At 43.8% G+C, this 22875-nt stretch overlaps 1 protein-coding gene across 3 annotated transcripts in view; it reads right to left on the bottom strand.

The window, feature by feature from the left end:
* ADARB1 (adenosine deaminase RNA specific B1) overlaps window positions 1–22875 on the bottom strand; it is a 142015-nt gene that overhangs the window by 89945 nt on the left and 29195 nt on the right. Inside the window, exon 1 of one of the 3 annotated variants that reach the window (XM_069983257.1) lies at window positions 457–548. The exons of 1 other annotated variant lie outside the window; for it this stretch is intronic. The gene's annotated coding sequence lies outside the window, so the exon portion shown is untranslated. Of the gene's footprint in view, window positions 1–304; window positions 549–22875 lie in introns of those variants that run through there. One more of the 3 variants, XM_069983256.1, reaches the window with a different exon arrangement.

The following is a 22875-nucleotide window of genomic DNA, read 5'->3' on the forward strand; positions in this document are numbered from 1 at the left end:
ACGGCTCCGGTCACAGGTAATACTGCTGCTCCTGTCACAATGAGCAGTATCGGTCCCATGATGCCATTGTCCGTAGCCAGCAGCCCCCGGTAGAGCGGATGAGGCAGAGCAGTGCACCGTATTGCTGTGAGGACCGGGCGTCCTTCCCTCCTCACCTCTCCCGCCGCCCGGCTACACAATGAATGGCAGCGCTCCCATCCTGCAGGCACATAGCAGCACAGCAGGGAGCTGACCCCGAGCAGCCGCAGCGCCATCCATCCCCCCTGTGACTGGAGCAGCACGTCCACTACACCCCGGCTCTCACCTTCACGTTCTCGGAGACGATCAGTGACAGGCCGGTTGGCTACGGTCCGGCGCTCCGGTGTGGTATTAGAGTCCTGCTGCTGCACAAAGCCGGGTGACAAATGACGAGGTCCCCGCTGCCGCCCTCACCCGTGGTCAGTCAGGTGCACCTACCCTGTCAGCCGGAGCTCGGTACTATGCCCGGTGCTGCGCACTCTCACACAGCTCACACGCAGCGCTCCGCTATTCTCCTCCCGCCAACACAGCGCGCACAGCTCCAGCCAATCAGAGCGCACTATCCTTCGTCACTAGCCACGCCCACTGCGCGGCCCCGCCGCTCCCCTCGACAATAACCTACGTAAGAAGGGCGTGCTCAGTCCGTAGCCCCGCCCACAGTCGGCGTGCGTCAGCGCAGGCTGGGTGTTGCTGAAGCCCAGAAGGTGACATGTTGGTAGCGGGCCGTGTCGTGTGGAGGGTGGTGGAGGGGAGAGTCACAGCTGTGACCCTCCGGCAAGTCACAGGCTATAATATTGGCGTCTGGGGATTTAGGGAAGAAGATAATGCCTCTTCTTTCTTTGGAAACTCTAATTAATTCTATTTGTATTGCTTTTGTCCTACACTGGGACACAGCAGAAAGGCTTTATTAGATAAGAGATTCCCGGAGGTTGGGAGCATTGTGCAGGGGCTGGAGCTGCCGCCATTCATCTGCTATTATATGGCTATATTGTGCTAATGATGAGAGATTAGCTCTGTATATTCCAGATATTCTGAGGGTGCAGGGTGGTGCTGTAACTGCAGGGGGCGCTAGAGTTTGCTGCCTGGATATAACAATGCTGAGGCATGATGGGATTTTGGGCTATAGACCTAGAATAGCCTCAGGTCCAGGGTGCTGAATACAGAATGCCAATCTTTTTTTTTAATTAGCTGAAAGGCTCAACATTCTACAGGTTGACATTAAAGGGGGTTTCTGGGTAAAATTTCTTGATAGTTTACCCTAATGTTATCTGGCATAACCGGTTCAGGCATTAGCCTTGACTCCGTACATCGTGTAGTGGCCGTGCTCGGTTACTAAAGATCATTGAAGTGAATAAGAGCTGCCAACTTTTGGCTCTGTATATGTGGACACCATGACTCTGGCCAGAAAGGTTATTCATGGAAAGAAAAGGCTTGAAAAACCTCCCTATGCAATTTTTAGTTGTCTACCTGTCATGCCTCACACTGCCCTCATAGAAGAGGATCCTGCTCTCCTGTGTCTCTACAGTACACCCTAAGAAGCAGCAGCAGCATGGAGGGCATTATAGAGCAGTAGTGAACAATTTAAGCCGCAAGTCAAGTCTCAGGGATTTATTACATTTTATTATCTTGTGAAGTCTGTCTCTCACTCTGCCTCTGTTTTCTGAACTCACTCCCCCTTTTGAGCCATAACCCCTCTCCTCTCCATAGACTTGTAGTGGCAGAATGTAACCTGATCTTCTAGTGAGCTTCTGCCTGGTAAACATGGGATGAAATTGAGATGTTTTTTTCAGAGAGAATAAAAAGTTTTACAGATGCTGCAGTTTCAGAAATATTAGGACCATTTGTGACAAGCATCTTTATTGCTTAGTCAAGTACTTTTGTACCCAGTCTTACTTTTACTGTTAACGTGCAAACCTTGCTTTTACTTGTATTTATAGGAGCATTCGGTGCCTTTACCTTTTATGTGATCTGCAAGGCAATGCTCTCTCCTCTTAAGTTTTTTTGACCTAACCATATTTCTACCTCTCCATCAATGCCGTGGAGTCGGAGCTAGTTTTTGCTGGAGTTGGAGTAAAAAAAAATGTACTGACTCCAGCTTTACAAAAATCTTTATAAATATTATAATTTAATTTTCATTTGAGTTTTATATATGTTCCTCATCAATATATTTTATGTTCTATCTAAGGCCCTTATTTATACCAACCAGAAATACACTTTCTCCCATACGTTTCTTCCATATATCAGTAATAAAGCACTGGCCCTATTAGATAAGATTGGTCAGGGGAGAGGTTGGTGGTCACTATTTGGCAGTTTGTTTCTCAGCTGGAAGAGTCCATTGTGTGGGGGGAGATCTGTGCTGTTCTCTTCCTGGATACTGCATGATTGTATATGAGCAGCAGTGTAATAGGAAGATATTCTGTGTAATATAGAGGAGGAGGAGAAGACATAAGTAATGCAGCAGTAACCTCTGTCCTCAGTGTGGTTTTTTTCTCTCTGGGAAAAGATTGTGTGTTTTTCTTATGTGTGCTATTGCTGCAGTAGGGTGTGTGTGTGTGTTTGAGAGGCAGAAATTGGGATGTCACGGCCCCACTCAGAAATGCCCACTCAACATCACCATCCGTAAAAGAGGCAGGACAAAGCTGCAGTGGCTGAGCAGGTAGTTCCTTTGGCGCTCTGATGATTTAGGAGCGCGGATGCTAACAGAGAGCTGATAAATCTGGTCCTAGGTTTGACCCCTATATCACTATGGCTGACCCCTCTATATTACTATGGCTGACCTCTATATCACAGGTATCTGGCATTGTTAGCAGTGTTTCTTTGCGTGTGGTGAATATTTTGTTAGAAACATAGAAAACTGTCAGGAGGAAAAGACCACCTGCTCCATCTAGTCTAGTTGTGAGTTGTTAAAGACATGGAGGCTGGAGACTGGCTGCATCCACTGCACACACAGGAGAATCTACTTTATATCTTTGCCTTATGCTGCGTTTACACGGAACGATTATCGTTCGAATTTGCACGATAACGATCGAATTCGAACGATAATCGTACATGTAAACGATGATCAATCGTCGAGCGAGAAATCGTTCATTTTGATCTTACAACATGTTCTTAAATCGTCGTTCGCAAAAAATTCGCAGATCGTTCCGTGTAAACAGTTGTTCACCGACTTAACCTATGTGCGAGATAGGCTTAAGCGATAGCAAAACGATTTTTCCGTTACGTTCGTTACTCGAAATCGTTAATCGCACGATCGGGCGAATTATTGCTTAGTGTAAACGCAGCATCATTCACTCAGAAGTCGCCCCAGGATCATATAGGACATTAGGAAGATGCTGCTCAGCCAGATCTACTTTTCACCATTGTGATAAATAACTCCCTTGGTGTCTGACTGGCCGTTTATGAAGGAGCTGGAGGCGGAGTCGGTCCCTGATAAATTTCAGAAGTCAGAGTTTTAATCAGAGCTGCAGCTTACCCACTGAACACCCCTGCTCTCCATTAGGCATTACAGTTAACAAAGCCCTAGCCGGTCCCAATATTTGAATTGATTTATCTCAAGCATATCTGATCCAAGTACAACACCCACTGTGCAGACGTGTACACCTATAATACTATAAGTTGTATTGAGCTATATACATTGTTCGTGTTCGTTTTTTTGCTAACAGCTGAAAGTTTGCAAATTTTGCAAATAATCCAGATTTGCAACCAAGGTTAAATAATCGTGTTTGGAACCAAACATTAGACAGTAATCAGATTTTTGGCTAAAATATCCAGTGATGGGCACCACAAGCCAGTGATTGTACATTGTATGTTTTTGTCTATTACAAAACAAAATCCCTGCCATAACACTTCCCACGTATATAGAGAGCATTGCACTAATTTTGAGATCTGCAAAGTGTTAAAAAAGGCTCTCCTTATAGAGACAAAGCTGTTATCACACATCATAATGTTGTCTCGAGCTCTATCACATCCTGTGACCTGGGGCTGTTGATGTCTGCGGTGTAATATGCCACCTTTTGCATTTAAATAGTTTACATTTTCTTTATTTCATTCATAATGATTCCTGAAGTATGGGTCATTACCACATAGACAACGAGGGAGGACATTAAAGCACCATAAGAAGTTAGAGACATATGAATTGAACATGAAATCCTCAGGAACATGCCAGCTGCAAGCCTACTATAAGTGATCTTCGCTGTGAATGAGTGTGTTCCTTCAAACAATCTGTAATTATGGAAAATTCTCCATTTACTGTAGCTGTAGATGACATTTAAAGGTACTCACCTCAAAATCCTTAGCTTCCCTCCAGCTTTATGGCTTTGTTCCCAACAGATTTGACTTGTACAATAACTTAGATTCCTCCAAGCCTCATACATAAATGGTTACAGGTGCGGTCTGTGTACACACTGGGTCTTGCCACATGAGAGGCATAAAAACATCTCCCCTACCGCCCTATAAAAAGGTTCTCAGAGGTTACTTTTGTGTAGTGTACTTCTTATGGCCCTATTTCACGGGTCGTCTAGAGGAGCAAACGAGCGCTCTCAGCGCTCGTTTGCTCCTTGTTCCCCGCTCGCTGCCGCCACTATTCAACGAGGCTGCAGCGAGCGGGTGAGTGCGGAAGGGGTGGCGGGGAGCTGCGGGGGGCTGCCCGGGTGATCGCTGATCGTCCGGGCAGCCCATAGGATACAGCAGCGTCTATCGGCCGAATACGGACGATAATTGTTCCGTGGAATAGGGCCTTTAGTAAAAGATCAATCGATGAGGGTGATATTCATGACTCTGTGACACCCTCAAAGGAATTTTGCCCAATTGACAGACTTTAAGATGAAATCGCATCATTGGATTAAGAGAAGTAGAATGGTTTTTAATAGACTGCCCTCCATCTAGCCCGTTCTGACCAAGATATTAGGAATTATCAGAATCAGTGGTCATGTGAGGGTACACCCAATAAACAGGGCAGCCCAGGCAGACCACCAGTAGAAAGAACCAGAGTTTCCTTGTTCACCATCCAGACACAGATGGCACCTTTATTACAGACCCTTGTCCCTGCCTGGACCATTTTCATGGGCTTAGCAGAAGAAGATGTAGGTTCATGGGGTACATTACGTGTCCTGCCATTGACAGACAATAGACAACCACAGTTGCCTTTATTTGTATTGGTGTTGGGAACAAAAAATCTGGAATGCTATGGACTGGAACCATATAGGGGGAGATTTATCAAACATGGTTTAAAGTAAAACTGGCTCAGTTGCCGCTAGCAACCAATCAGATTCCACCATACATTTTCCAAAGAGTCTGTGAGGAATGAAAGGTGGAATCTGATTGGTTGCTAGGGGCAACTGAGCCAGTTTTACTTTACACTATGTTTAATAAATCTCCCCCATAGTCTTTAGCAAACAAATCCCTGTTTGGGATTCAGCAATAGTCAGTGTTCATTATGGAGGCCTTTGGTGAGCACTTCAATCCTGCCTTTGCGGTGAAGCGACAAGCTGCCCTCTGCTGGTGTGATGGTCTGGGGATCCACCATATATTCTGCAGCCACATGTGTTGCCTCTCATGGCAAGGCCTCATATTGGCATTTTTCAACAAAATTGTATCCTGATAATACGCCATCAGTCATATTAGCCCGGAAAACCTCTTTAATTCATGTGTGTCTAAAGCAGACTAAAAATCTAAAAAAAAACATATTTAAAAGATAAATAATGCCCAAGAATATAAAAATACTGCAAATACTGACATCCTTCATTTAAAGCTCTTCATGCAAGAGCATCATTGTAATATACATTAATACCACATATCATAAAATCCCCTTGCAGTTCTGTAATCCTTCCCTGAAAATCACATACTGTTGGAGACCCTGGGGTCTGTGCAAAAAATTCTCAGGTACCACAGTACTACCAGTTAAGGTACAATCCACTTTATACACTCACTTTTCTTTAAAACATAACAACTTTATGGCTTTCTTGGTTTAGGGCCCTATTACACCAAAACATGTCTGACAGAATTTTTCAGCCAAAGCCAAGAATGGATTTGAAAAGAGGAAAAATCTCAGTCTTTCCTCTATGACCTGTTCTCTATTTATAGTCTGCTCCTGGCTTTGGCTAAAAAAATCTGTCAGATAATCAGTCAGGCATCTTTTGGTGTAATAGGGCCCTTAGAGTGTTGGTATAAATTGTGAGAATGATATTCAGTAGACAATAGTGTTTCTGTCAAGATGTGGAGCCATTTCATGGCAGTAAAGGCCCTATTCCACCAACAGATCTGACGATTATCTGCCAAAGATTTGAAGCCAAAGCCAGGAACAGACTATAATAAGAGAACAGGTCATAAAAGAAAGACTGGATTTCTCCTCTTTTCAAATCCACTCCTGTGTTTGGCTTCAAATCTTTGGCAGATAATCTGTCGTCAGATCTGTTGGTGGAATAGGGCCTTAAGGGTATGTTCACACTGAGTAAATCAGGCGGCATTCTGCCTGTCTGAGTGTGCCCTAGCCTGTCTATGGGAGAGTGTGCGCTAATCCACTGCCACGGCTCTCTGCTCGCAGAAGTCACATGTCACTTCTTTGAGCGGAGAGTGGCGGCAGCAGAGGAGCACGTGCTCTCCCATAGACAGGCTATGGCACACTGAGGCAGGCGGAATTCTGCGGCGGAACTTTCTGGCTCATTTACTCAGTGTGAACATACCCTAATACTGGTAATATAAACAGCACACAAGCATAAGGTGACAAATTATGACACAGTGCGGGGAGTACATTACATGTTTCTTTGAATTCTATTAAGCGAGTTGATATACAGAAATGAGAGAAAACTTATGATCAAGATTAAGTGTGTGAAAAGTATTCCATTTCGGTAAATGAAGCCATGTGGAGTCCTCCAAAACGGAATCTATTTACATCTGCCAGAACTCCCGTTGAGCTTTCCAATACATCTACATCTGTTAAGATTGCTGCCTGCGGTGCTTATCCCTTGATGACACTATTTCTATCACTTTTAAACAAAATCTGCATGTCCTAAGAATATGGAAACAATGAGTTCACTCACCAAGCCACCTAGCTCGAAACCAAGTTCTAAGTAGCATAATATGCACTGGTGGTAAGAAGCTGCACTGTTACTTGACATTTCTCATTTTCAGCAGTGCATATTTCCAGTTTTGTCCATGTCTGCTAATAGTGTGGCAGGTCACTGAAAAAACACCAGAAGAGTCATCTATTTCAGTTGATGTACGGAAACTCTGCAGGTCCCCTATGTCATCTTCTAGTTTAGAAAGTTAAGCACATCATATGGTTAAATGGCAAAGAAATAGGTGGTACGCAAATGAAACCGTTTCACATGTTCAAGCAGAACACCAGTGTCAGCATTATTGATTAGGTTAGAAAATACTGCTGTGGTCCCCCAATCTGTGGAATCAGTTTCTTCAATGCTTTGCTTTTAACCACGTCAGCTGAGTTTTGCTATTTGATCACTTCTGTTACACCAAATAATCCCTTGCGAGTAGTCGAAATGGTCCTTGGGGCAAAGACGAACACTAAACCTAAATGAAGAAACTCACACATAGGGACCACATTGTCTATGTAATAGACAATGTGACGATAATAATAGACAATAATAATAATAATAGACAATAATAAAAGGGGTAGTGCAGTGTTTAACATTTATTCACTAAAAAACACACATTACAAAGTTATACAACTTTGTAATGTGTGTTATTTAAGTGAATGGCCCCCTTCCCCGTGTTCCCTCCACCCCTTAAGTGTGGTGCAGTATACTTACTCAATTGCTGTCGACCCCAGCGTGAGTAAGTATACTGCACTACACTTCCGGGATGGGGGGAACACGGGGAAGGGGGCCATTCACTTAAATAACACACATTACAAAGTTGTATAACTTTGTAATGTGTGTTATTTAGTGAATAAATGTTAAACGCTGCACTACCGCTTTAAGTAAAATTCATAACAAATACATTTGACGGCTGATCTTTTGTGTTGCCATTTTATGTGCATATAGGTCATTGTTCATATTGATTATATGAGAAATCATACAGTACAGTGGCCAACTCTGCTCTTCTACCTGCTGTGCTCCTTCCATTCTCTCACACTGCATTCTGCATGCCTCTGACCTCTACCTGCTGAATCTTGGCCTCTTAAAGGCTAATGCCTTATTGTCCTTAAGCTACTTAGGGACCAGTAGGGACCTGTTACTTTGTCTAAGTAATAAGATTCCTAGGTTCTTATAAAAAATGTTTTCTACTATTTAGTCAAACTTGGTTCCTTATCATAGCTGCCTGCTCTGACCTTCTGACCATATTCCATTGCAAGAGAACTCTATCTGCCTGCCTCTGTGGCTTGTCTTACCACACTTTTTTTATTTAGCCTTGGTACTGTGTCTTGGAATCTTCTATAAACATGTTAGGGACTTACCTACCCACGCTCTCGCACTGATTGATGCTGTGGCCCCACAGCCTATGGGGGGACACTGGTGCACCAAGCCTATCACGAGTGGTCCACCGCTCCAGAGTAACACCTGGAGGGAGAATATTCGTCTTGCCCCATCAGCATTTTCCTGCGGTTTCTCTGTGTTCCTTTCCTTGCTTGTTTTTCTGATTACGCCCCTGGATCCTGATATCAATGGGTCCGTGCAAATGCGGATGATGCTCATCTGTAATCCTATGCATAGTTGTGGGTCTGCAATTATCCATTGCAGCTATTGAAGACCTGTCCTATCAGGATTTATTACCATCAAGTTACTATCAAGTGGTTGAGTGATAAATATTTAAAATTGAATACTCCCTTAAAGGTGTATTCCATACAAACATAATATATTTGGGTAAAATGTTGCTGCCCATGGTGAGACTACCAATTTATTCTATACATATTATCTATTCAGTCTCCTTTCCCCAGTTCTGAGCTGCTGCTTTTCACTGAAGATACAACAAACTGTATGTGAGCTTTTCTCTCAACCCCCCCGAGACGGATGATGTAAACAAGTCCCTGGTAGGCTTTATCTGTAACTTTGTAGCTTCTTTATAATGCTAAGAGGAATAATCTTAGGTCAAGTTGCTGATAAACTCCCGGCATTACAAAGTTGCAGATAGGGACTTGATTACATCAGCCGTCTCAGAAGGGAGGAGGGAGGAGGAAACAACAGAGAGAAAAGCTCACACACAGGTTTTTTGTGTCTTCAGCAGAAATTAGCAGCTCAGAACGAGAGGAAGGAGACTGAATAGATAATAAGCTATGAATTGTTAGCCTTGCTATGGGCAGCGACATATTAAAAGTTATGTTTGAGCGGAATACCCCTTTAAGTCATGCTATAAAAAATAAAGTGCTATCCTGTCACCAGCACACTTACATATTTGCTTGTAACTACTTTGGTCTCAACACTTTTTAATTATAACATCCAAACATATACGGACACATAAATTACAGCTAATGTAAAAAAAATTTTTAAAAAAAGTTAATAGGGGTGTCTGCAGAAAAAAATCTATTACTGCTCTACATGGTATTCTCAGGTTTTCAAAACTGTAGTTGAATCGATTGATTCCATGAGCCCAATGCAGAGTTATTGCCACCAGCAACAATTATACACATCATTCTGCTCTGATCATTAGCACTGAAGCCTGCAGTGTCTGCCTATACCCTTCAGGGGTAATATCGAATCTGTCACTGAACATTAATGCAAAGATCTTGAGCAACACTTCAATTCTTCTGCAGCTCTTCTGAAATGTAACAAGGCTTCCTTGTGAATTACCCATCATTTATATGGCATTATTGAAGTGCGGTAAAAATGCAGAGTCTTTGAGAGAAGCCATCCAGCGTGTTCATGATTATGTATAGTGCGGCATGCAATGCTGGAAGTGGCATTTAAATGAGCCTGTTCCAGTGTATAATGATCTGCAGTGTTCTGGACCTTTTGTTCACTTGAGCCTCCCTTTTCGGAGCTAGGTCATATGTTGATTGGCCAATTGTAAACTACACTTTAAGTTCTAGCCAAAGTCTCCTCTCACAATGAGGAGAGATTATAGAAGCCCTACTTGTATTTCGCAGGCACAGACTGCAATGACGGTATCAGTTTTTGTTTAGTTTTTTTTTTTTTTTGGTCTGGAGAAATCTGGGGCTAGCCTTGCACCTAGTGTTCAGACAATGGACCACTCTGTGTTAATTGCAATGGTTTTCAGCACTAAAAATATTCAGCGACCCAGATTTTTCAGGCTACAGTAGAATGACTGTGAACTGTAAGAGGAGTGCAGCTGTCAAGCCAGAAGTTTCACTGAATGAAAAGAAAACTAGGACAAGTGTCTTTACGTAACAACATGATTTACTTCTATACAGATTTACATTAAAAGGGGTTAAACCTGATGTTAGGTAAAAAAAAAAAAAAAAAAGGGTGTGGCAGAATTTTGGTTGCTTGGCGGATTTTTCTTTTGTAAATATATTTTTATTTTTTTCAAAAAGAAGTTTTGACCATACAAGTCATCAGAAAAAAACAGAGATAGAAAATCCCCCTTATAGATTTTCACAAATCCATGCACATGAGAATGCCCAACAAAGTCCAAGCTGGGACTGAGGGATCTTGAAGGGCAATCAGCACCCTGTAGTCCATGGAAAAAGGGTTGCAAATTCGGAACATGGCTAAAGGAAAGTCCGAGTCAGGTAGCGTACCACTACGGACACTTTACCTACCACGAGGGATATTGGACTGTCAATCAAACAATACAGCAAAAATCAATATCCGTAACACGGTTAATCTAAGAAATAGTATTAAGAATTCCAGACAAGAAAGAAAAAAAGAGGAAGAAAAGAGAGAGTGGGGAAGGAAGGGGAGGTGGCGGGCTTGGCAGATTTTTAAAACAAATGAGACAAAAAGAATAGAGTTTTGCATTGTGTCTGACAAGTGGGCCAGGCTTAGCAAAAAGCCAGCATGGTTTAGCATAGAAAGGGCAAATGAAAGATGGTACAAGCTAAAACTACACAATTACAAAATGCACAAGATTTTCAAACATCCTACACCACTCCTAGACAACTGGTGCATTTGTAGAATGTCTGTTCTATAAGGGCAGATCATTAGGCAAATGCTCGATCCTAGAAACACTTGTTCCTGATGATGCTGTTCCATGTAAAGAGGACGTCAATTAGCTGACTACAAGCAAATAGATGTGTGGCTTACGGTGATTGATTTAATGGGCTGCACAGTTTTTAGAATTTCCCCACAGTCTCCATAAAGGGACAGGGTTCAAAAAAAGGGCTGTGACTTTGGATGTGACATATCATGCACCAGATTAAAGTACAAAATTATGGCATTTTCCGGCCAAAGTATACTGATCGGCGGGGGGGGGGGGGGGGGGGGGGGGAGCTGTTCAGCGCCCATGTATACACAGTGAAAAGGGTCAGTTTGTCTCCATTCACTGTGTAGTGGAACAAGATATAACTGTAGCTCAGCTCTTGATCACTTAAATGGGAGCTGAGCTGTAGTTACACCTTACCACTAATACACAATGAGCAGAGACAAATGAGCTAATTTACAAGGATTGTCAGAGACCATTGTCAAGAACCATAGACCGAAACTGGCAGATTTATAAATGTGTCCTATTGCCCTTAGTAAATCTGGTGGGTTTTTCACATGACAAAACAAAAACCCGACCTTCCCGCCACGCTAGAAGTGGCTGACATTTAGAATAGAAAAAATGTAGGTTTGCTTAATAAATATGTCAGTTATGGCGTGTTTTAGAGGATACACCCACGACACACCCACTTTTCAGCTTTAAAACACAAAATAACAGATGTGTCGGCTTTTATAGGTTTTTGTGACGCGCAAAAATGTGGTGGAACAACAAACTGAATGAAAAACTAGCAGAGACTATCAATTTTATGACAGAAACACATTAGTAAATCAAGGCCAAAGTGCTTCTGGCCCTGTTCACTGCGTAGTGCGGGCATCAAACAACTGATCGATGTGCGTCCCTGGTGTCCTGTGCATAGCCCATCTCTTTACTTTGGTCAGTAAACCCATTTAAGCTAAACTAAGAATACAAAGTATAAGCAAACAACAGATTTATTGGACAGCCTTAGTTACTGTGATAAATCTAGTACATTCATTGATGGTCGAGAATAAGCATATGTTTGACATGGCTGAGCATTCCTGTATTCTCTATTGGGAGGGGTAGAGAACTCTGGCTGCGGCTTGTCTCTTGCCAACAAAGAGAGCCGTATACACCTCTTAGGGTACTATTACACGGCTCGTTAGGAGGTAGCAAGCGAGCTCCCCTTCCTCTGCTGGCTATTACACGCATAGACATTAAATGGGGAGCAGTGAGAAGGGCTGCCCAGACGATCTTTAAATCGTTTGGGTGGCCCATAGAAGAAAGCAGAGATCACTATCATTATAAGGTTCAATGTGTACCATACAACCTCCTAGAAAAATATATAATACCCAGGGAGCTTAAATAACCAATAATACAGACAATATACAAAATAAACAATAATGGCATAGGTTACACACTAGTGAATCCAACCAAATAAAAAGTATACATGGTAAAGTGACCTGTGTCCACAGTATATCAATGAAATTCCATATGTGCAACATATACAAATAAAGTGCTAAGAAATATATGCATGAAGTGCAAGGGTGTGTATGGCCTATAGCAATGTATACAAAAAAAGAAAAAAACGAAAAAGTATATCACATGAGCAATCGTCTCCCTGGAGGAGGTGAATGGAGCTGAGTCCCACGGCTGATCGTTGCCTTTCATCATGAGCTAGTACACGAAATGACTATCGGCCGGTAATCAGCCAGGTAAGGCCAATAATCGCTGTTTAATAGTACCCTTATACCAGCGGTGGATCTGTCCGACTAAAGTCTAAGGTGTATGGGGCCCTTTAGACACAAATAATAAATCTCCCCCACTGATTCATATAATAATTATCCTATCAAGTTCATGCTTTACTTGCTGTCCCGATCCATGCAGTATAGTGTTAGAAGCAAAACTTTCCTCACTGTCATTTAAATACCACTTTTCAATAAGTATCAATAGTAGAAGAGATTTTAAGAAACACTGTAATAGCTTTTATTAAACAAAAGAGTTTCCTTCTGTAGCCAGAAAAACAGTTTTGGAGCCCCCCCCCCCATTTCAGAAGAAGCAGGTTTTTTGTGTCCATTATAGTCTATGGAGGGGGGAGGGGCCGAGAGGGTGACTGAGCACGGAGCGGAAAGAAGGAAGCCCTGCAGAGCTTATCATCCCAGATAAGCACTGACCTTTCTGATCTGTGAATCCAGCATTTTATGTGCCCAGTCTCCAAACAGCAGAGCTGGTTCTCTCCTCTTCCTCCTCACTCATGCCCCTCAGCCCTTCTCCCCTCCATAGATTATAATGGAATTAGCAAACACATCTCTTTCACTTTGCTCCTCTCTGATGAAGATGGCTTTGTCTGATAATGAGCAGAAAAGAAGTGAGGAGGGGAGGCTGCAAAACAGCTTTTTGTGTACAGAAATAGGCTTTTTTGCATAATAAAACCGATTACAGAGTTTCTTGTACTATTAAAACGATTTAATCGCTTGTACTATTGATTTCTGCAAAAATAATTAATTAATTAAATGACAGTTTAATGAGTGACAGTTACATTTCTGATTCCAGTATTCCAGTTGAGCAGGGTTATTGAATGTTACCAACAATATCACATACCGCTAGACAAGACTAAAAGAGATATTCTTAGTAACCTGTGTAATTGCTGTTTCTTGCTTCATTTAATTTAATATTTTGTAAATGTGAAAAAGTCGCAGTTTTTTTTTGAAACGATTGATCACTGATGATGTGAAAAAATAAGGTGTAAATTCTTTTGATGTATTATTTACAGATGACAGAACAGCATATGTTCCAAAGACAAATTATTATATCTTTGGGTGCTAGGTTTAACAGTGGATTACAGAACCTTACTAAAAAGTATTTTTCTGTAGAAATAAGTAATAAACCTATTGCAATACTTAATAAATAGTTCTACTAAATAACCTTCCAGTACGCACACTCACACACACAAAGTTGAGCATCTATAGCAAAATATATAGCAATGAACTCGAAGGTGTGCTGTGGTCTGTGACACTTTAGCAGCGAACCCTTATTTTTTTAGAACATCCCACAGGTTCTCGATTTGACTGAGATCTGTGGAAGTTAAAGGTCACGTTATCTATCAGCTGCAATTGATACAACAGATACCTGTTAGGTCAAGGAGAGACATGGTACCTTTCATACATCTGTCTGTACTTCCGTAACATAGAAAAATGCTTTTACTTTCCTGTGCAAAAGAGAATATATTCTTACGATACCCAGGATGAGGCTGCCGCACTCTGCTATTGTGTTGGGCAACCTCCCCTTAGGTACTGTAAGATTATACAGTTCATTGGGGAGGACCCTTCTCTGCATAGCGCTTGATCAGGGTCCATGAACAGCAGGGCTTAAAGCGGCACTTTCAGCAGGTTCGATCCAGTGAACCTTCTGATATGAGCCAGCCGCTATTTACCTCAGGATTGCAGGGCTGTAAGTCCTGTTGGGTCCGGTATAGTGAAGTTCTTCGCTAATAGCTGATATGCTAATTAACAGTTTCAGAGCAATTGGAGCATTCCCCATGCTCTTGGAGCACCCGCTCGGCCCTCTAGCCTGCCTCCTCCTGGCCCGCCCACTATGCATACTCATATATGCATAGCTAGGCCGCTTCTAACGGCGCATGTGCAGGAAGCAGCCCATAACAACAGGCTAGGGGGGGGCGAGCGGGTTCTCCAAGAGTATGGGGAATGCTCCAAATGCTCTGAAACCGCTAATTAGCATATCAGCTATTAGCGGAGAATTTCACTATACGGGACCCCACAGAAATAAGACTTACAGCCCTGCAATCCTGAGATAAATAGCGGCTGGCTCATATTAGCAGGTTCACTGGCCCGAACCTGCTGATAGTGCTGCTTTAAACAGCCCTGCAATTCCCAAAACTAACATTGGTGCCACTCAACGTAAGTGGTTAAATAAACAAAAAAGTATTTATTAATTTTAATGAAGTTATATTACAAAGAAATATAACTTTATAAAGCAATGTATTTTTTATTTTTCTTTCAAATTTCTTTTTATTTATTTTATCATTTTTTTTTTCTATACAAAGAGAAAAATTTGACAGAATTGTATCCAGCAAATAACAAAAGGACAATGAATGGCAAGTATTTAAGCAGGCGCGCATGATAAACGGGATAGAACTAGCATACAATTCGTAAAAGCATGTTTTTAGAAGCCTAGTAAAATAAACTAAACAAAAATAAAAACTATGTACATTCCATGATAGTAGTGTGAGCTTTTTGTTTTTAGAGAGGTGGAGGTGTGGGGGTGTGTGAAAGAGAGCTGCAGAGGTGGAGAGGACAAGGAAGAGAAGAAAGAGATTATGTAGCAGGAAGAGCCACTCCACGTGAAGACTGATTGGGAGTGTAGGGTATCGACTCTCTAAATTTTTTCCATGGTTCCCATATTTGTGCGTATTTATGTTCTGAGTTCTGAGCTCCCAACTGGCGAGTTCTTCCATTCTACAAAAATGATCCATTTTTGTGGTCCATGCCGTAAATGAAGGTGGTTGGGTTAAATGCCATAGTGTGGTGATTAATAATTTTGCTGCTGTTAGCATATATGTAATTAGATTAAATTTTTTCAGGGAAAAGGATGGACAAGGGGCCCACAGTAAGATAAGGGGAGCAGAAAGAGGGATCTTGGTTCCTGTTATTTTGAAGATTGTGTCTAAAATGTTATGTTGAGACAGATATAAAGCAATGTATTTAAAAAAAATACTCTCTGGAGTACACCTTTAACTTTGCCTTTGTTTGCTCCTTCTAGATTTTTACATCTGGTCTTTTGTAAGGATGGTCCGAACCGAGTTCGGTTTGGGTTCGTACGAACCCGAACCCTAGGAAAAGATTCCCGCTGTCTGGCCGCTCCGAGGAGCGGGCGGATCCAGCGGGAGGACCGCTTGGAAAACTGTGATACTGTAACGCCCGGAGTAGTGGATCCACTGGACCGGCACCAGCGATGGCACAAACCTCACCAGGGAGCGGAGTCTAAGGGGCCGCTGGTTTTCACCAGAGCCCGCCGCAAGGCGGGATGGACTTGCTGCGGCAGGCGACCCCCAGGTCGCTACCCCTGGCTTGGTTGCTGGTGTCGGCAGGCGAGGCGTGGCAGGAGATGGCACAGGCAATAGTCTGCAGATGAGAGAGCACGTGACAGGCTGGACACGGGAACAGGTGGAGTGACAGGGGAACAGGAACCAGGAACAGGGACTTGGGACCAGGTAACGGACAGGACTCAGGAACAGGGACTTGGGACCAGGTAACGGACAGGACACAGGAACAACAGGGAGCTGGGCCAAACGCTATGGGAAGCATGTAGAGGCTCCAACACAGGGGACAGGGCATGCTGGGATTTATAGGGGAGTGATTAGGTGCAACTACCAATTAGGAGCGCACTGCCCCTTTAAATCTGAGACAGCCGGCGCGCGCGCGCCCTAGGAGGCGGGGACGCGCGCGCCGGCCGGCACAGCGGGAGACAGGAGCGTGGAGAGGTGAGGCGCCCCCCGGGGCCGAGGTGATAGCAGCGCCGGGTCCCCGACTATGGACACCGGCTGCTGCATGGGGCAGGAAGCGGTCGCGGCGGCGGCCCGGAACGCGGGACGCCGCCGCGGCTGTGACAGTACCCCCCCCCTTTGGCCTCCCCCTCTTTCTTGCCTGCAGATGGCACAGGAAGCCACAAAGTCTTTGACATCTTGAAACAAACTGGACCACCAGTAGTGGCGAGCGATCCGTTGGCCGGTCTTACGGACTCCAGGGTGCCCGGCCTCCAACGAGGAATGACCCCACTTCAAAATACCTCTTCGAAGCGCAGGGTGAACATGAGTCTTTCCGGGGGGTACTCTCCGAAGCGAGGAGGTGACGACTGGTGCTAGGCGATCAGGCGGTAAAACATGGCAAGGGACTGTGGGTCTGTGGACGAGGACCTTCTGTAAGTTCTCCCGGTGGTGAGAGGACCCAACCTTAGTCTTGGGTACGGAGAGAGGGTACACCTCGGCAGAGAAGGCATCCGCCGAGTCTTGGTCTTCTGCCGGTAGGTCGGATAGAGGCTTGGCTGGGACAGGAAACGACATAGTACACTTGGTCTGAGGTGACCTGAGACACTGGTTGGAACAGTCCTGACCCCAACTGAGAATCTCCCCGGTTCTCCAGTCCAGTTGAGGGGCATGTTCTTGCAGCCACGGGAGTCCCAGGAGGACCGCGGGGGAAGAATGGGGCAGGACGTAGAAGGATATCTTTTCTTGATGTAAAGGACCCACCTGGAGGACTAAAGGTGCGGTCTGGTAGTACACACGGTCGGTAAGAATTTCGCCTGTGACCGAGGAGATAGTCAGGGGCCTGGCTAGTCGGGTCACGGGTAGCCGCCATCTTTGGACCAATGTTGCCGCAATAAAACTGCCTGCTGACCCAGAATCGAGGAAGGCAGTAGTCTGATGATTTCGTCCTGAGAGAGTCCGGATGGAAACTGGCATAGACAGACTTGGAATGGTGGCATTCACACCTAGGGACACCTGTCCCACCGGACCTAGGTGCGAGCATTTTCCGGATGTTTGGGGACGTAGGGGACATCCCAGCCGGAAGTGATCGGAACCCCCGCAATAGAGACAGAGATTCTGCTCCAGGCGCCGGATTCTTTCATCAGGCGTCAGGTGAGCCCGTTCCACCTGCATAGGAATCTCAGGAGAGGGTTGGGACATCGAAAGGTCAGGATTCTGGAAAACCGGCGCCAGCTGGGGATGGCGACGGGAACGGGTTAGTAAATGTTCATGCCGAACCTCCTCCTCCCTCTCCGAAAAACGAGTATCAACTCGGGTGGCCAGTAGAATGAGTTCGTTCAGGGAGGTAGGCAGGTCTCGGGCAGCGAGCACGTCTCTCACACGACTAGACAGGCCCTTCTTGAAGGTGGCCAATAGGGCGGCCTCGTTCCAGTCCAATTCGGCTGCCAGGGTGCGGAACTGGATGGCGTAGTCACCAACAGAGGAGCTGCCTTGAGAGAGGTTGAGGAGAGTGGTCTCGGCTGAAGAAGCACGGGCAGGTTCCTCAAAGACGGAGCGAAACTCGAATAGGAAGGCCCGGAGATTGGCGGCAACTGGATCATCACGGTCCCACAGTGGCGTGGCCCAGGCCAGGGCTCTACCCTCTAATAGGCTGATGATGAAAGCCACTTTAGAGCGCTCGGTGGAAAACTGACTACTCAAAAGTTCAATGTGCATGGTGCACTGAGTCAAGAATCCTCTGCACAACTTAGAGTCCCCAGAGTACTTGCTTGGGAGGGCCAGTCGGAGTGAAGAAGAAGCGTCAGGAGGTGGTGTGCGCTGGGCAGTAGTCTGCTGCTGTAAGGCGGCAGTGAGTTGCTGGATCTGCTGTGACTGTTTCTGGATTTGTTGCGCCTGCTGAGTGACCACTCTGGCGACGTCACGGAGATCGGGCACCTCGCCGGGATCCATGGTTGGAGCCTACTGTAACGCCCGGAGTAGTGGATCCACTGGACCGGCACCAGCGATGGCACAAACCTCACCAGGGAGCGGAGTCTAAGGGGCCGCTGGTTTTCACCAGAGCCCGCCGCAAGGCGGGATGGACTTGCTGCGGCAGGCGACCCCCAGGTCGCTACCCCTGGCTTGGTTGCTGGTGTCGGCAGGCGAGGCGTGGCAGGAGATGGCACAGGCAATAGTCTGCAGATGAGAGAGCACGTGACAGGCTGGACACGGGAACAGGTGGAGTGACAGGGGAACAGGAACCAGGAACAGGGACTTGGGACCAGGTAACGGACAGGACTCAGGAACAGGGACTTGGGACCAGGTAACGGACAGGACACAGGAACAACAGGGAGCTGGGCCAAACGCTATGGGAAGCATGTAGAGGCTCCAACACAGGGGACAGGGCATGCTGGGATTTATAGGGGAGTGATTAGGTGCAACTACCAATTAGGAGCGCACTGCCCCTTTAAATCTGAGACAGCCGGCGCGCGCGCGCCCTAGGAGGCGGGGACGCGCGCGCCGGCCGGCACAGCGGGAGACAGGAGCGTGGAGAGGTGAGGCGCCCCCCGGGGCCGAGGTGATAGCAGCGCCGGGTCCCCGACTATGGACACCGGCTGCTGCATGGGGCAGGAAGCGGTCGCGGCGGCGGCCCGGAACGCGGGACGCCGCCGCGGCTGTGACAGATACAGCCATAGCCATAGTCTTTATCCCAGTTTTCAGGGCGTTTTGATCAAATTTAGAATGATAATATAACATTTTAAAAGAACAGTTATTTCTAAATATTTCAGTTTACTTTCTCATTCTATGTTGGGCAAATTAAAGACTTTTTAACAATAGTCTATTTTAGAATAGGAAGTCCACAATAGAATTTCATCAGGATATAAGCTTACTAAAAGAGATTTTCTTAATAAAGAAGTTGGTTTATCTGCAAAGCAATTCACTACAGTTTATGTTGTATTCTTTCTAATTACATAGAATTTGAGTATTCAGTCCAACCAGCTCAGGTCAATATTCTCAGATAACAAGATTCTTATCATAGATGAAGATCAGCCCATCTAAAAGAATGAGGATAATCCAAGCTTCAGAGGTACTTTATAAATTAGGGATATCTCAATGTCTTATGGATATAGGTCCATTTCATTACATTAAAGCAATGTCTTGAACACAATGTCCTGTATAATATTTATGCACATTCAATAGAATCAGTCTGGACATTAGAGATAAAATGCACATTATCACAGTCTCATCTATTGCAAATGAACTGGACATTAAATGTACAGGCCGGCTACTTAAAAATATTAATCCTTAAGTAGATTAATGTCTGTTTTCTTATAGTAATCTCTTTAAGAGATGGAAAACTAGTTGCCATGCAATGTAGCTGCCTTTCATTGAACTGAAATTGGACATGAAGATGAACTGCTTTAATAATATTACAGTATTATAATGCTATAATAACTTATATATGAACAAAGAAGAACAAAAAGAATCAGGTTCTTTCTCTTATAGTACAGTTAAATCCTTTAGCAACTTGCATAAGAAAAGTATTTATCTGAAACACCCTGGCCCTTCTTTTTTTTTATTGATTAAAATTTTTATTGATTAGAATTAGATACGAAAACTTGTTCTTTTATTCCAATCTGATTGTATTTTCTGACTCTATTTTTTTATTTTACTTTTTGTACTTTATTATGGGGGCTGCCATCTTCCCTGAGCTGTTTTTAACAACTTTTAGTCACCTGCTAACAGCAAGATATAGATTACAATAGACAGAGTCTGGTGCTGCTACTGTCTATCTACTGGTGTCACATGTTGCTGCAATGCTGTACATATCATTTTACAGCAGCCTCCTCTTATCACTACAGACAGAACAGGAAGTCTTAGCTTAGTTTTAGCCCAGGTGGCGAGAATGAAGACTGCGCGATTTCAGGATTACCTTATAATAGAGATATTAAAAAAATATGTTTAACATAAAAACATTGTTTTAACAATGTAGTTTTTTGATGACACCTTACCTTTGAACACAGATGAACAAAATTTTCAGCTAGTTCGGTTTACTTCCCTGCAATGTTTATGCAGTATGGTTAATGTAGTTTATTTTAATGTTATTTTGATTTATACAAATCTATACTATACGCTAGATTTATCTTCTGTACATGTTACCATTTGTAAACACCTGTACACCAAGTTGCAATTCTTTAAAATTCTTTTAAAAAAACTTTTGAACCAGAAAAGCTGCCAGATAATAAAAGTTTAAATCACCCCCTTTCTATTTTTTAAATAAATAAACATATTTAGTATTGCAGCATGCTGAATTGCCCAAACTATTAAATTATCACATTCCCAATCTCACATGGTAAACTGCGTAAGTGCAAAAGACTTCCCAAATATTTTTTTCCGGCTACGCAGAATATTTTATGAAAAAATTAAGGGTGTCATTGCAGAGTATAATTGGTGTCTCAAAAAATAAGACTTCATTAAGGGTCTGTAGACGAAAAAAATTTACGCGCTATGGCCTTTAACCCCTTAACGACATAGGGCGTATTTTTACGCCCTGATGCCTTTAGGGACGTTCAGAGCGGGGCCGCGCGGCGGGGCGGGGCTCCTCCGGGATGTTATCCCGGAGAAGCGATCTCAGTTACTGAAGCCGGCCGGGGACTGCTCCAAGATGGCGCCGTCCCCGGCTCGGCACTCGTTTACTTCTGGCTGCAGCAGCCGGAAGTAAACGAGTGCCTATCTCATGGATCTCTGCAGCATATCTATGCTGCAGAGATCTCTATGAGAGATCAAAGCATTTATACTAGAAGTCCCCTAGGGGGGCTTCTAGTATAAGTGTAAAAGTAAAAAAAAAAAGTAAAAATAGTAAAAAGCCCCCATCACCTAATAAAAGTCTGAATCACCCCCCTTTTTCCCAGGTTATTAATAAAAGTAAACAAATAAATAAATAAATAAACATGTTTGCTATCGCCGCGTGCGTAATCGCCTGAACTATTAATTAATCATATTCCTGACCTCGCACGGTAAACGGCGTCAGTGCAAAAAAATCCCAAAGTGCAAAATTTTTGGTCGCATCAAATCCAGAAAAAATGTAATAAAAAGCGATCAAAAAGTCGTATATGCGCAATCAAGGTACCGATAGAAAGAACACATCATGGCGCAAAAAATTACACCTTACACAGCCCCATAGACCAAAGGATAAAAGCGCTATAAGCATGGGAATGGAGCTGTTTTAAGTGACGTATATTTGTTGACAATGGTTTGAATTTTTTACAGGCCATCAGATACAATATAAGTTATACATGTTACATATCGTTTTAATCGTAACGACTTGAGGAACATGCATAACAAGTCAGTTTTACCCCAGGGCGAATGGCGTAAAAACACATTTCCCGCAAATAAACAAAATGCATTTTTTTTTTCAATTTCACCACACTTTGTTTTTTTTTCTGGTTTCGCAGTGTACTTTATGCAAAAATTCAGCCTGTAATTGCAAAGTACAATTAGTGACGCAAAAAATAAGGGCTCATGCGGGTTTCTAGGTGGAAAATGCAAGTGCTATGGCCTTTTAAGCACAAGGAGGAAAAAGCGAAAATGCAAAAATCGAAATTGGCTCTGTCCTTAAGGGGTTAAAACACAGAGAGGGGAAAAAAACTAAATAGTAAAAATGACAATTGGCACCGTCCTTAAGTTAAGCTTAAAGTGTCACTGTCGTGAATTTTTTTTTTGCAGAAATCAATAGTCCAGGCGATTTTAAGAAACTTTGTAATTGGGTTTATTATCCGAAAAATGCATTTTTATCATGAAAAAGCAGTTTGAAGCTCTCCCCCCTGTCTTCATTGTTCTCCTATGGAGAGAGCTAAAGAAAAGACCAAAACAGGACAACAAAGAGTTAATCTACAAATCCCTCACGGGATATCTCCTGTGACAGTCACCAGTGACCTGTCTGAGCTCGGATTACAGCTGTCACCCAGCTCCGTGCCTGTAATCCTCTGTTATCTGCTTTCTGCTGCCGGCTAACTCCCTCCTTCCTCCTCCCCCCTCCCCTCTCCCTAGAACAGACAGGGTACGTCTCCTGCAACAAGTCACAATTTTCAGATTTTTCAGAGTGGATGAAAAAGAGGAAGGAGGGGGGGGGGGACCTGGGAAAAGGCTTTTTACATGCAGATGTATCTTAAAATCGCCTGGACTATTGATTTCTGCAAAAAAAAAAAAAAAATACGACAGTGACTCTTTAAACACTGTTTTAGGTTTGGATGTATACACTGTTGATCTGTGAGATGAGAACAGAGGTGATGGTCCCAGCACTC

Source organism: Dendropsophus ebraccatus, chromosome 9, assembly GCF_027789765.1.
Source record: "Dendropsophus ebraccatus isolate aDenEbr1 chromosome 9, aDenEbr1.pat, whole genome shotgun sequence".
Lineage (NCBI taxonomy): Eukaryota > Metazoa > Chordata > Amphibia > Anura > Hylidae > Dendropsophus > Dendropsophus ebraccatus.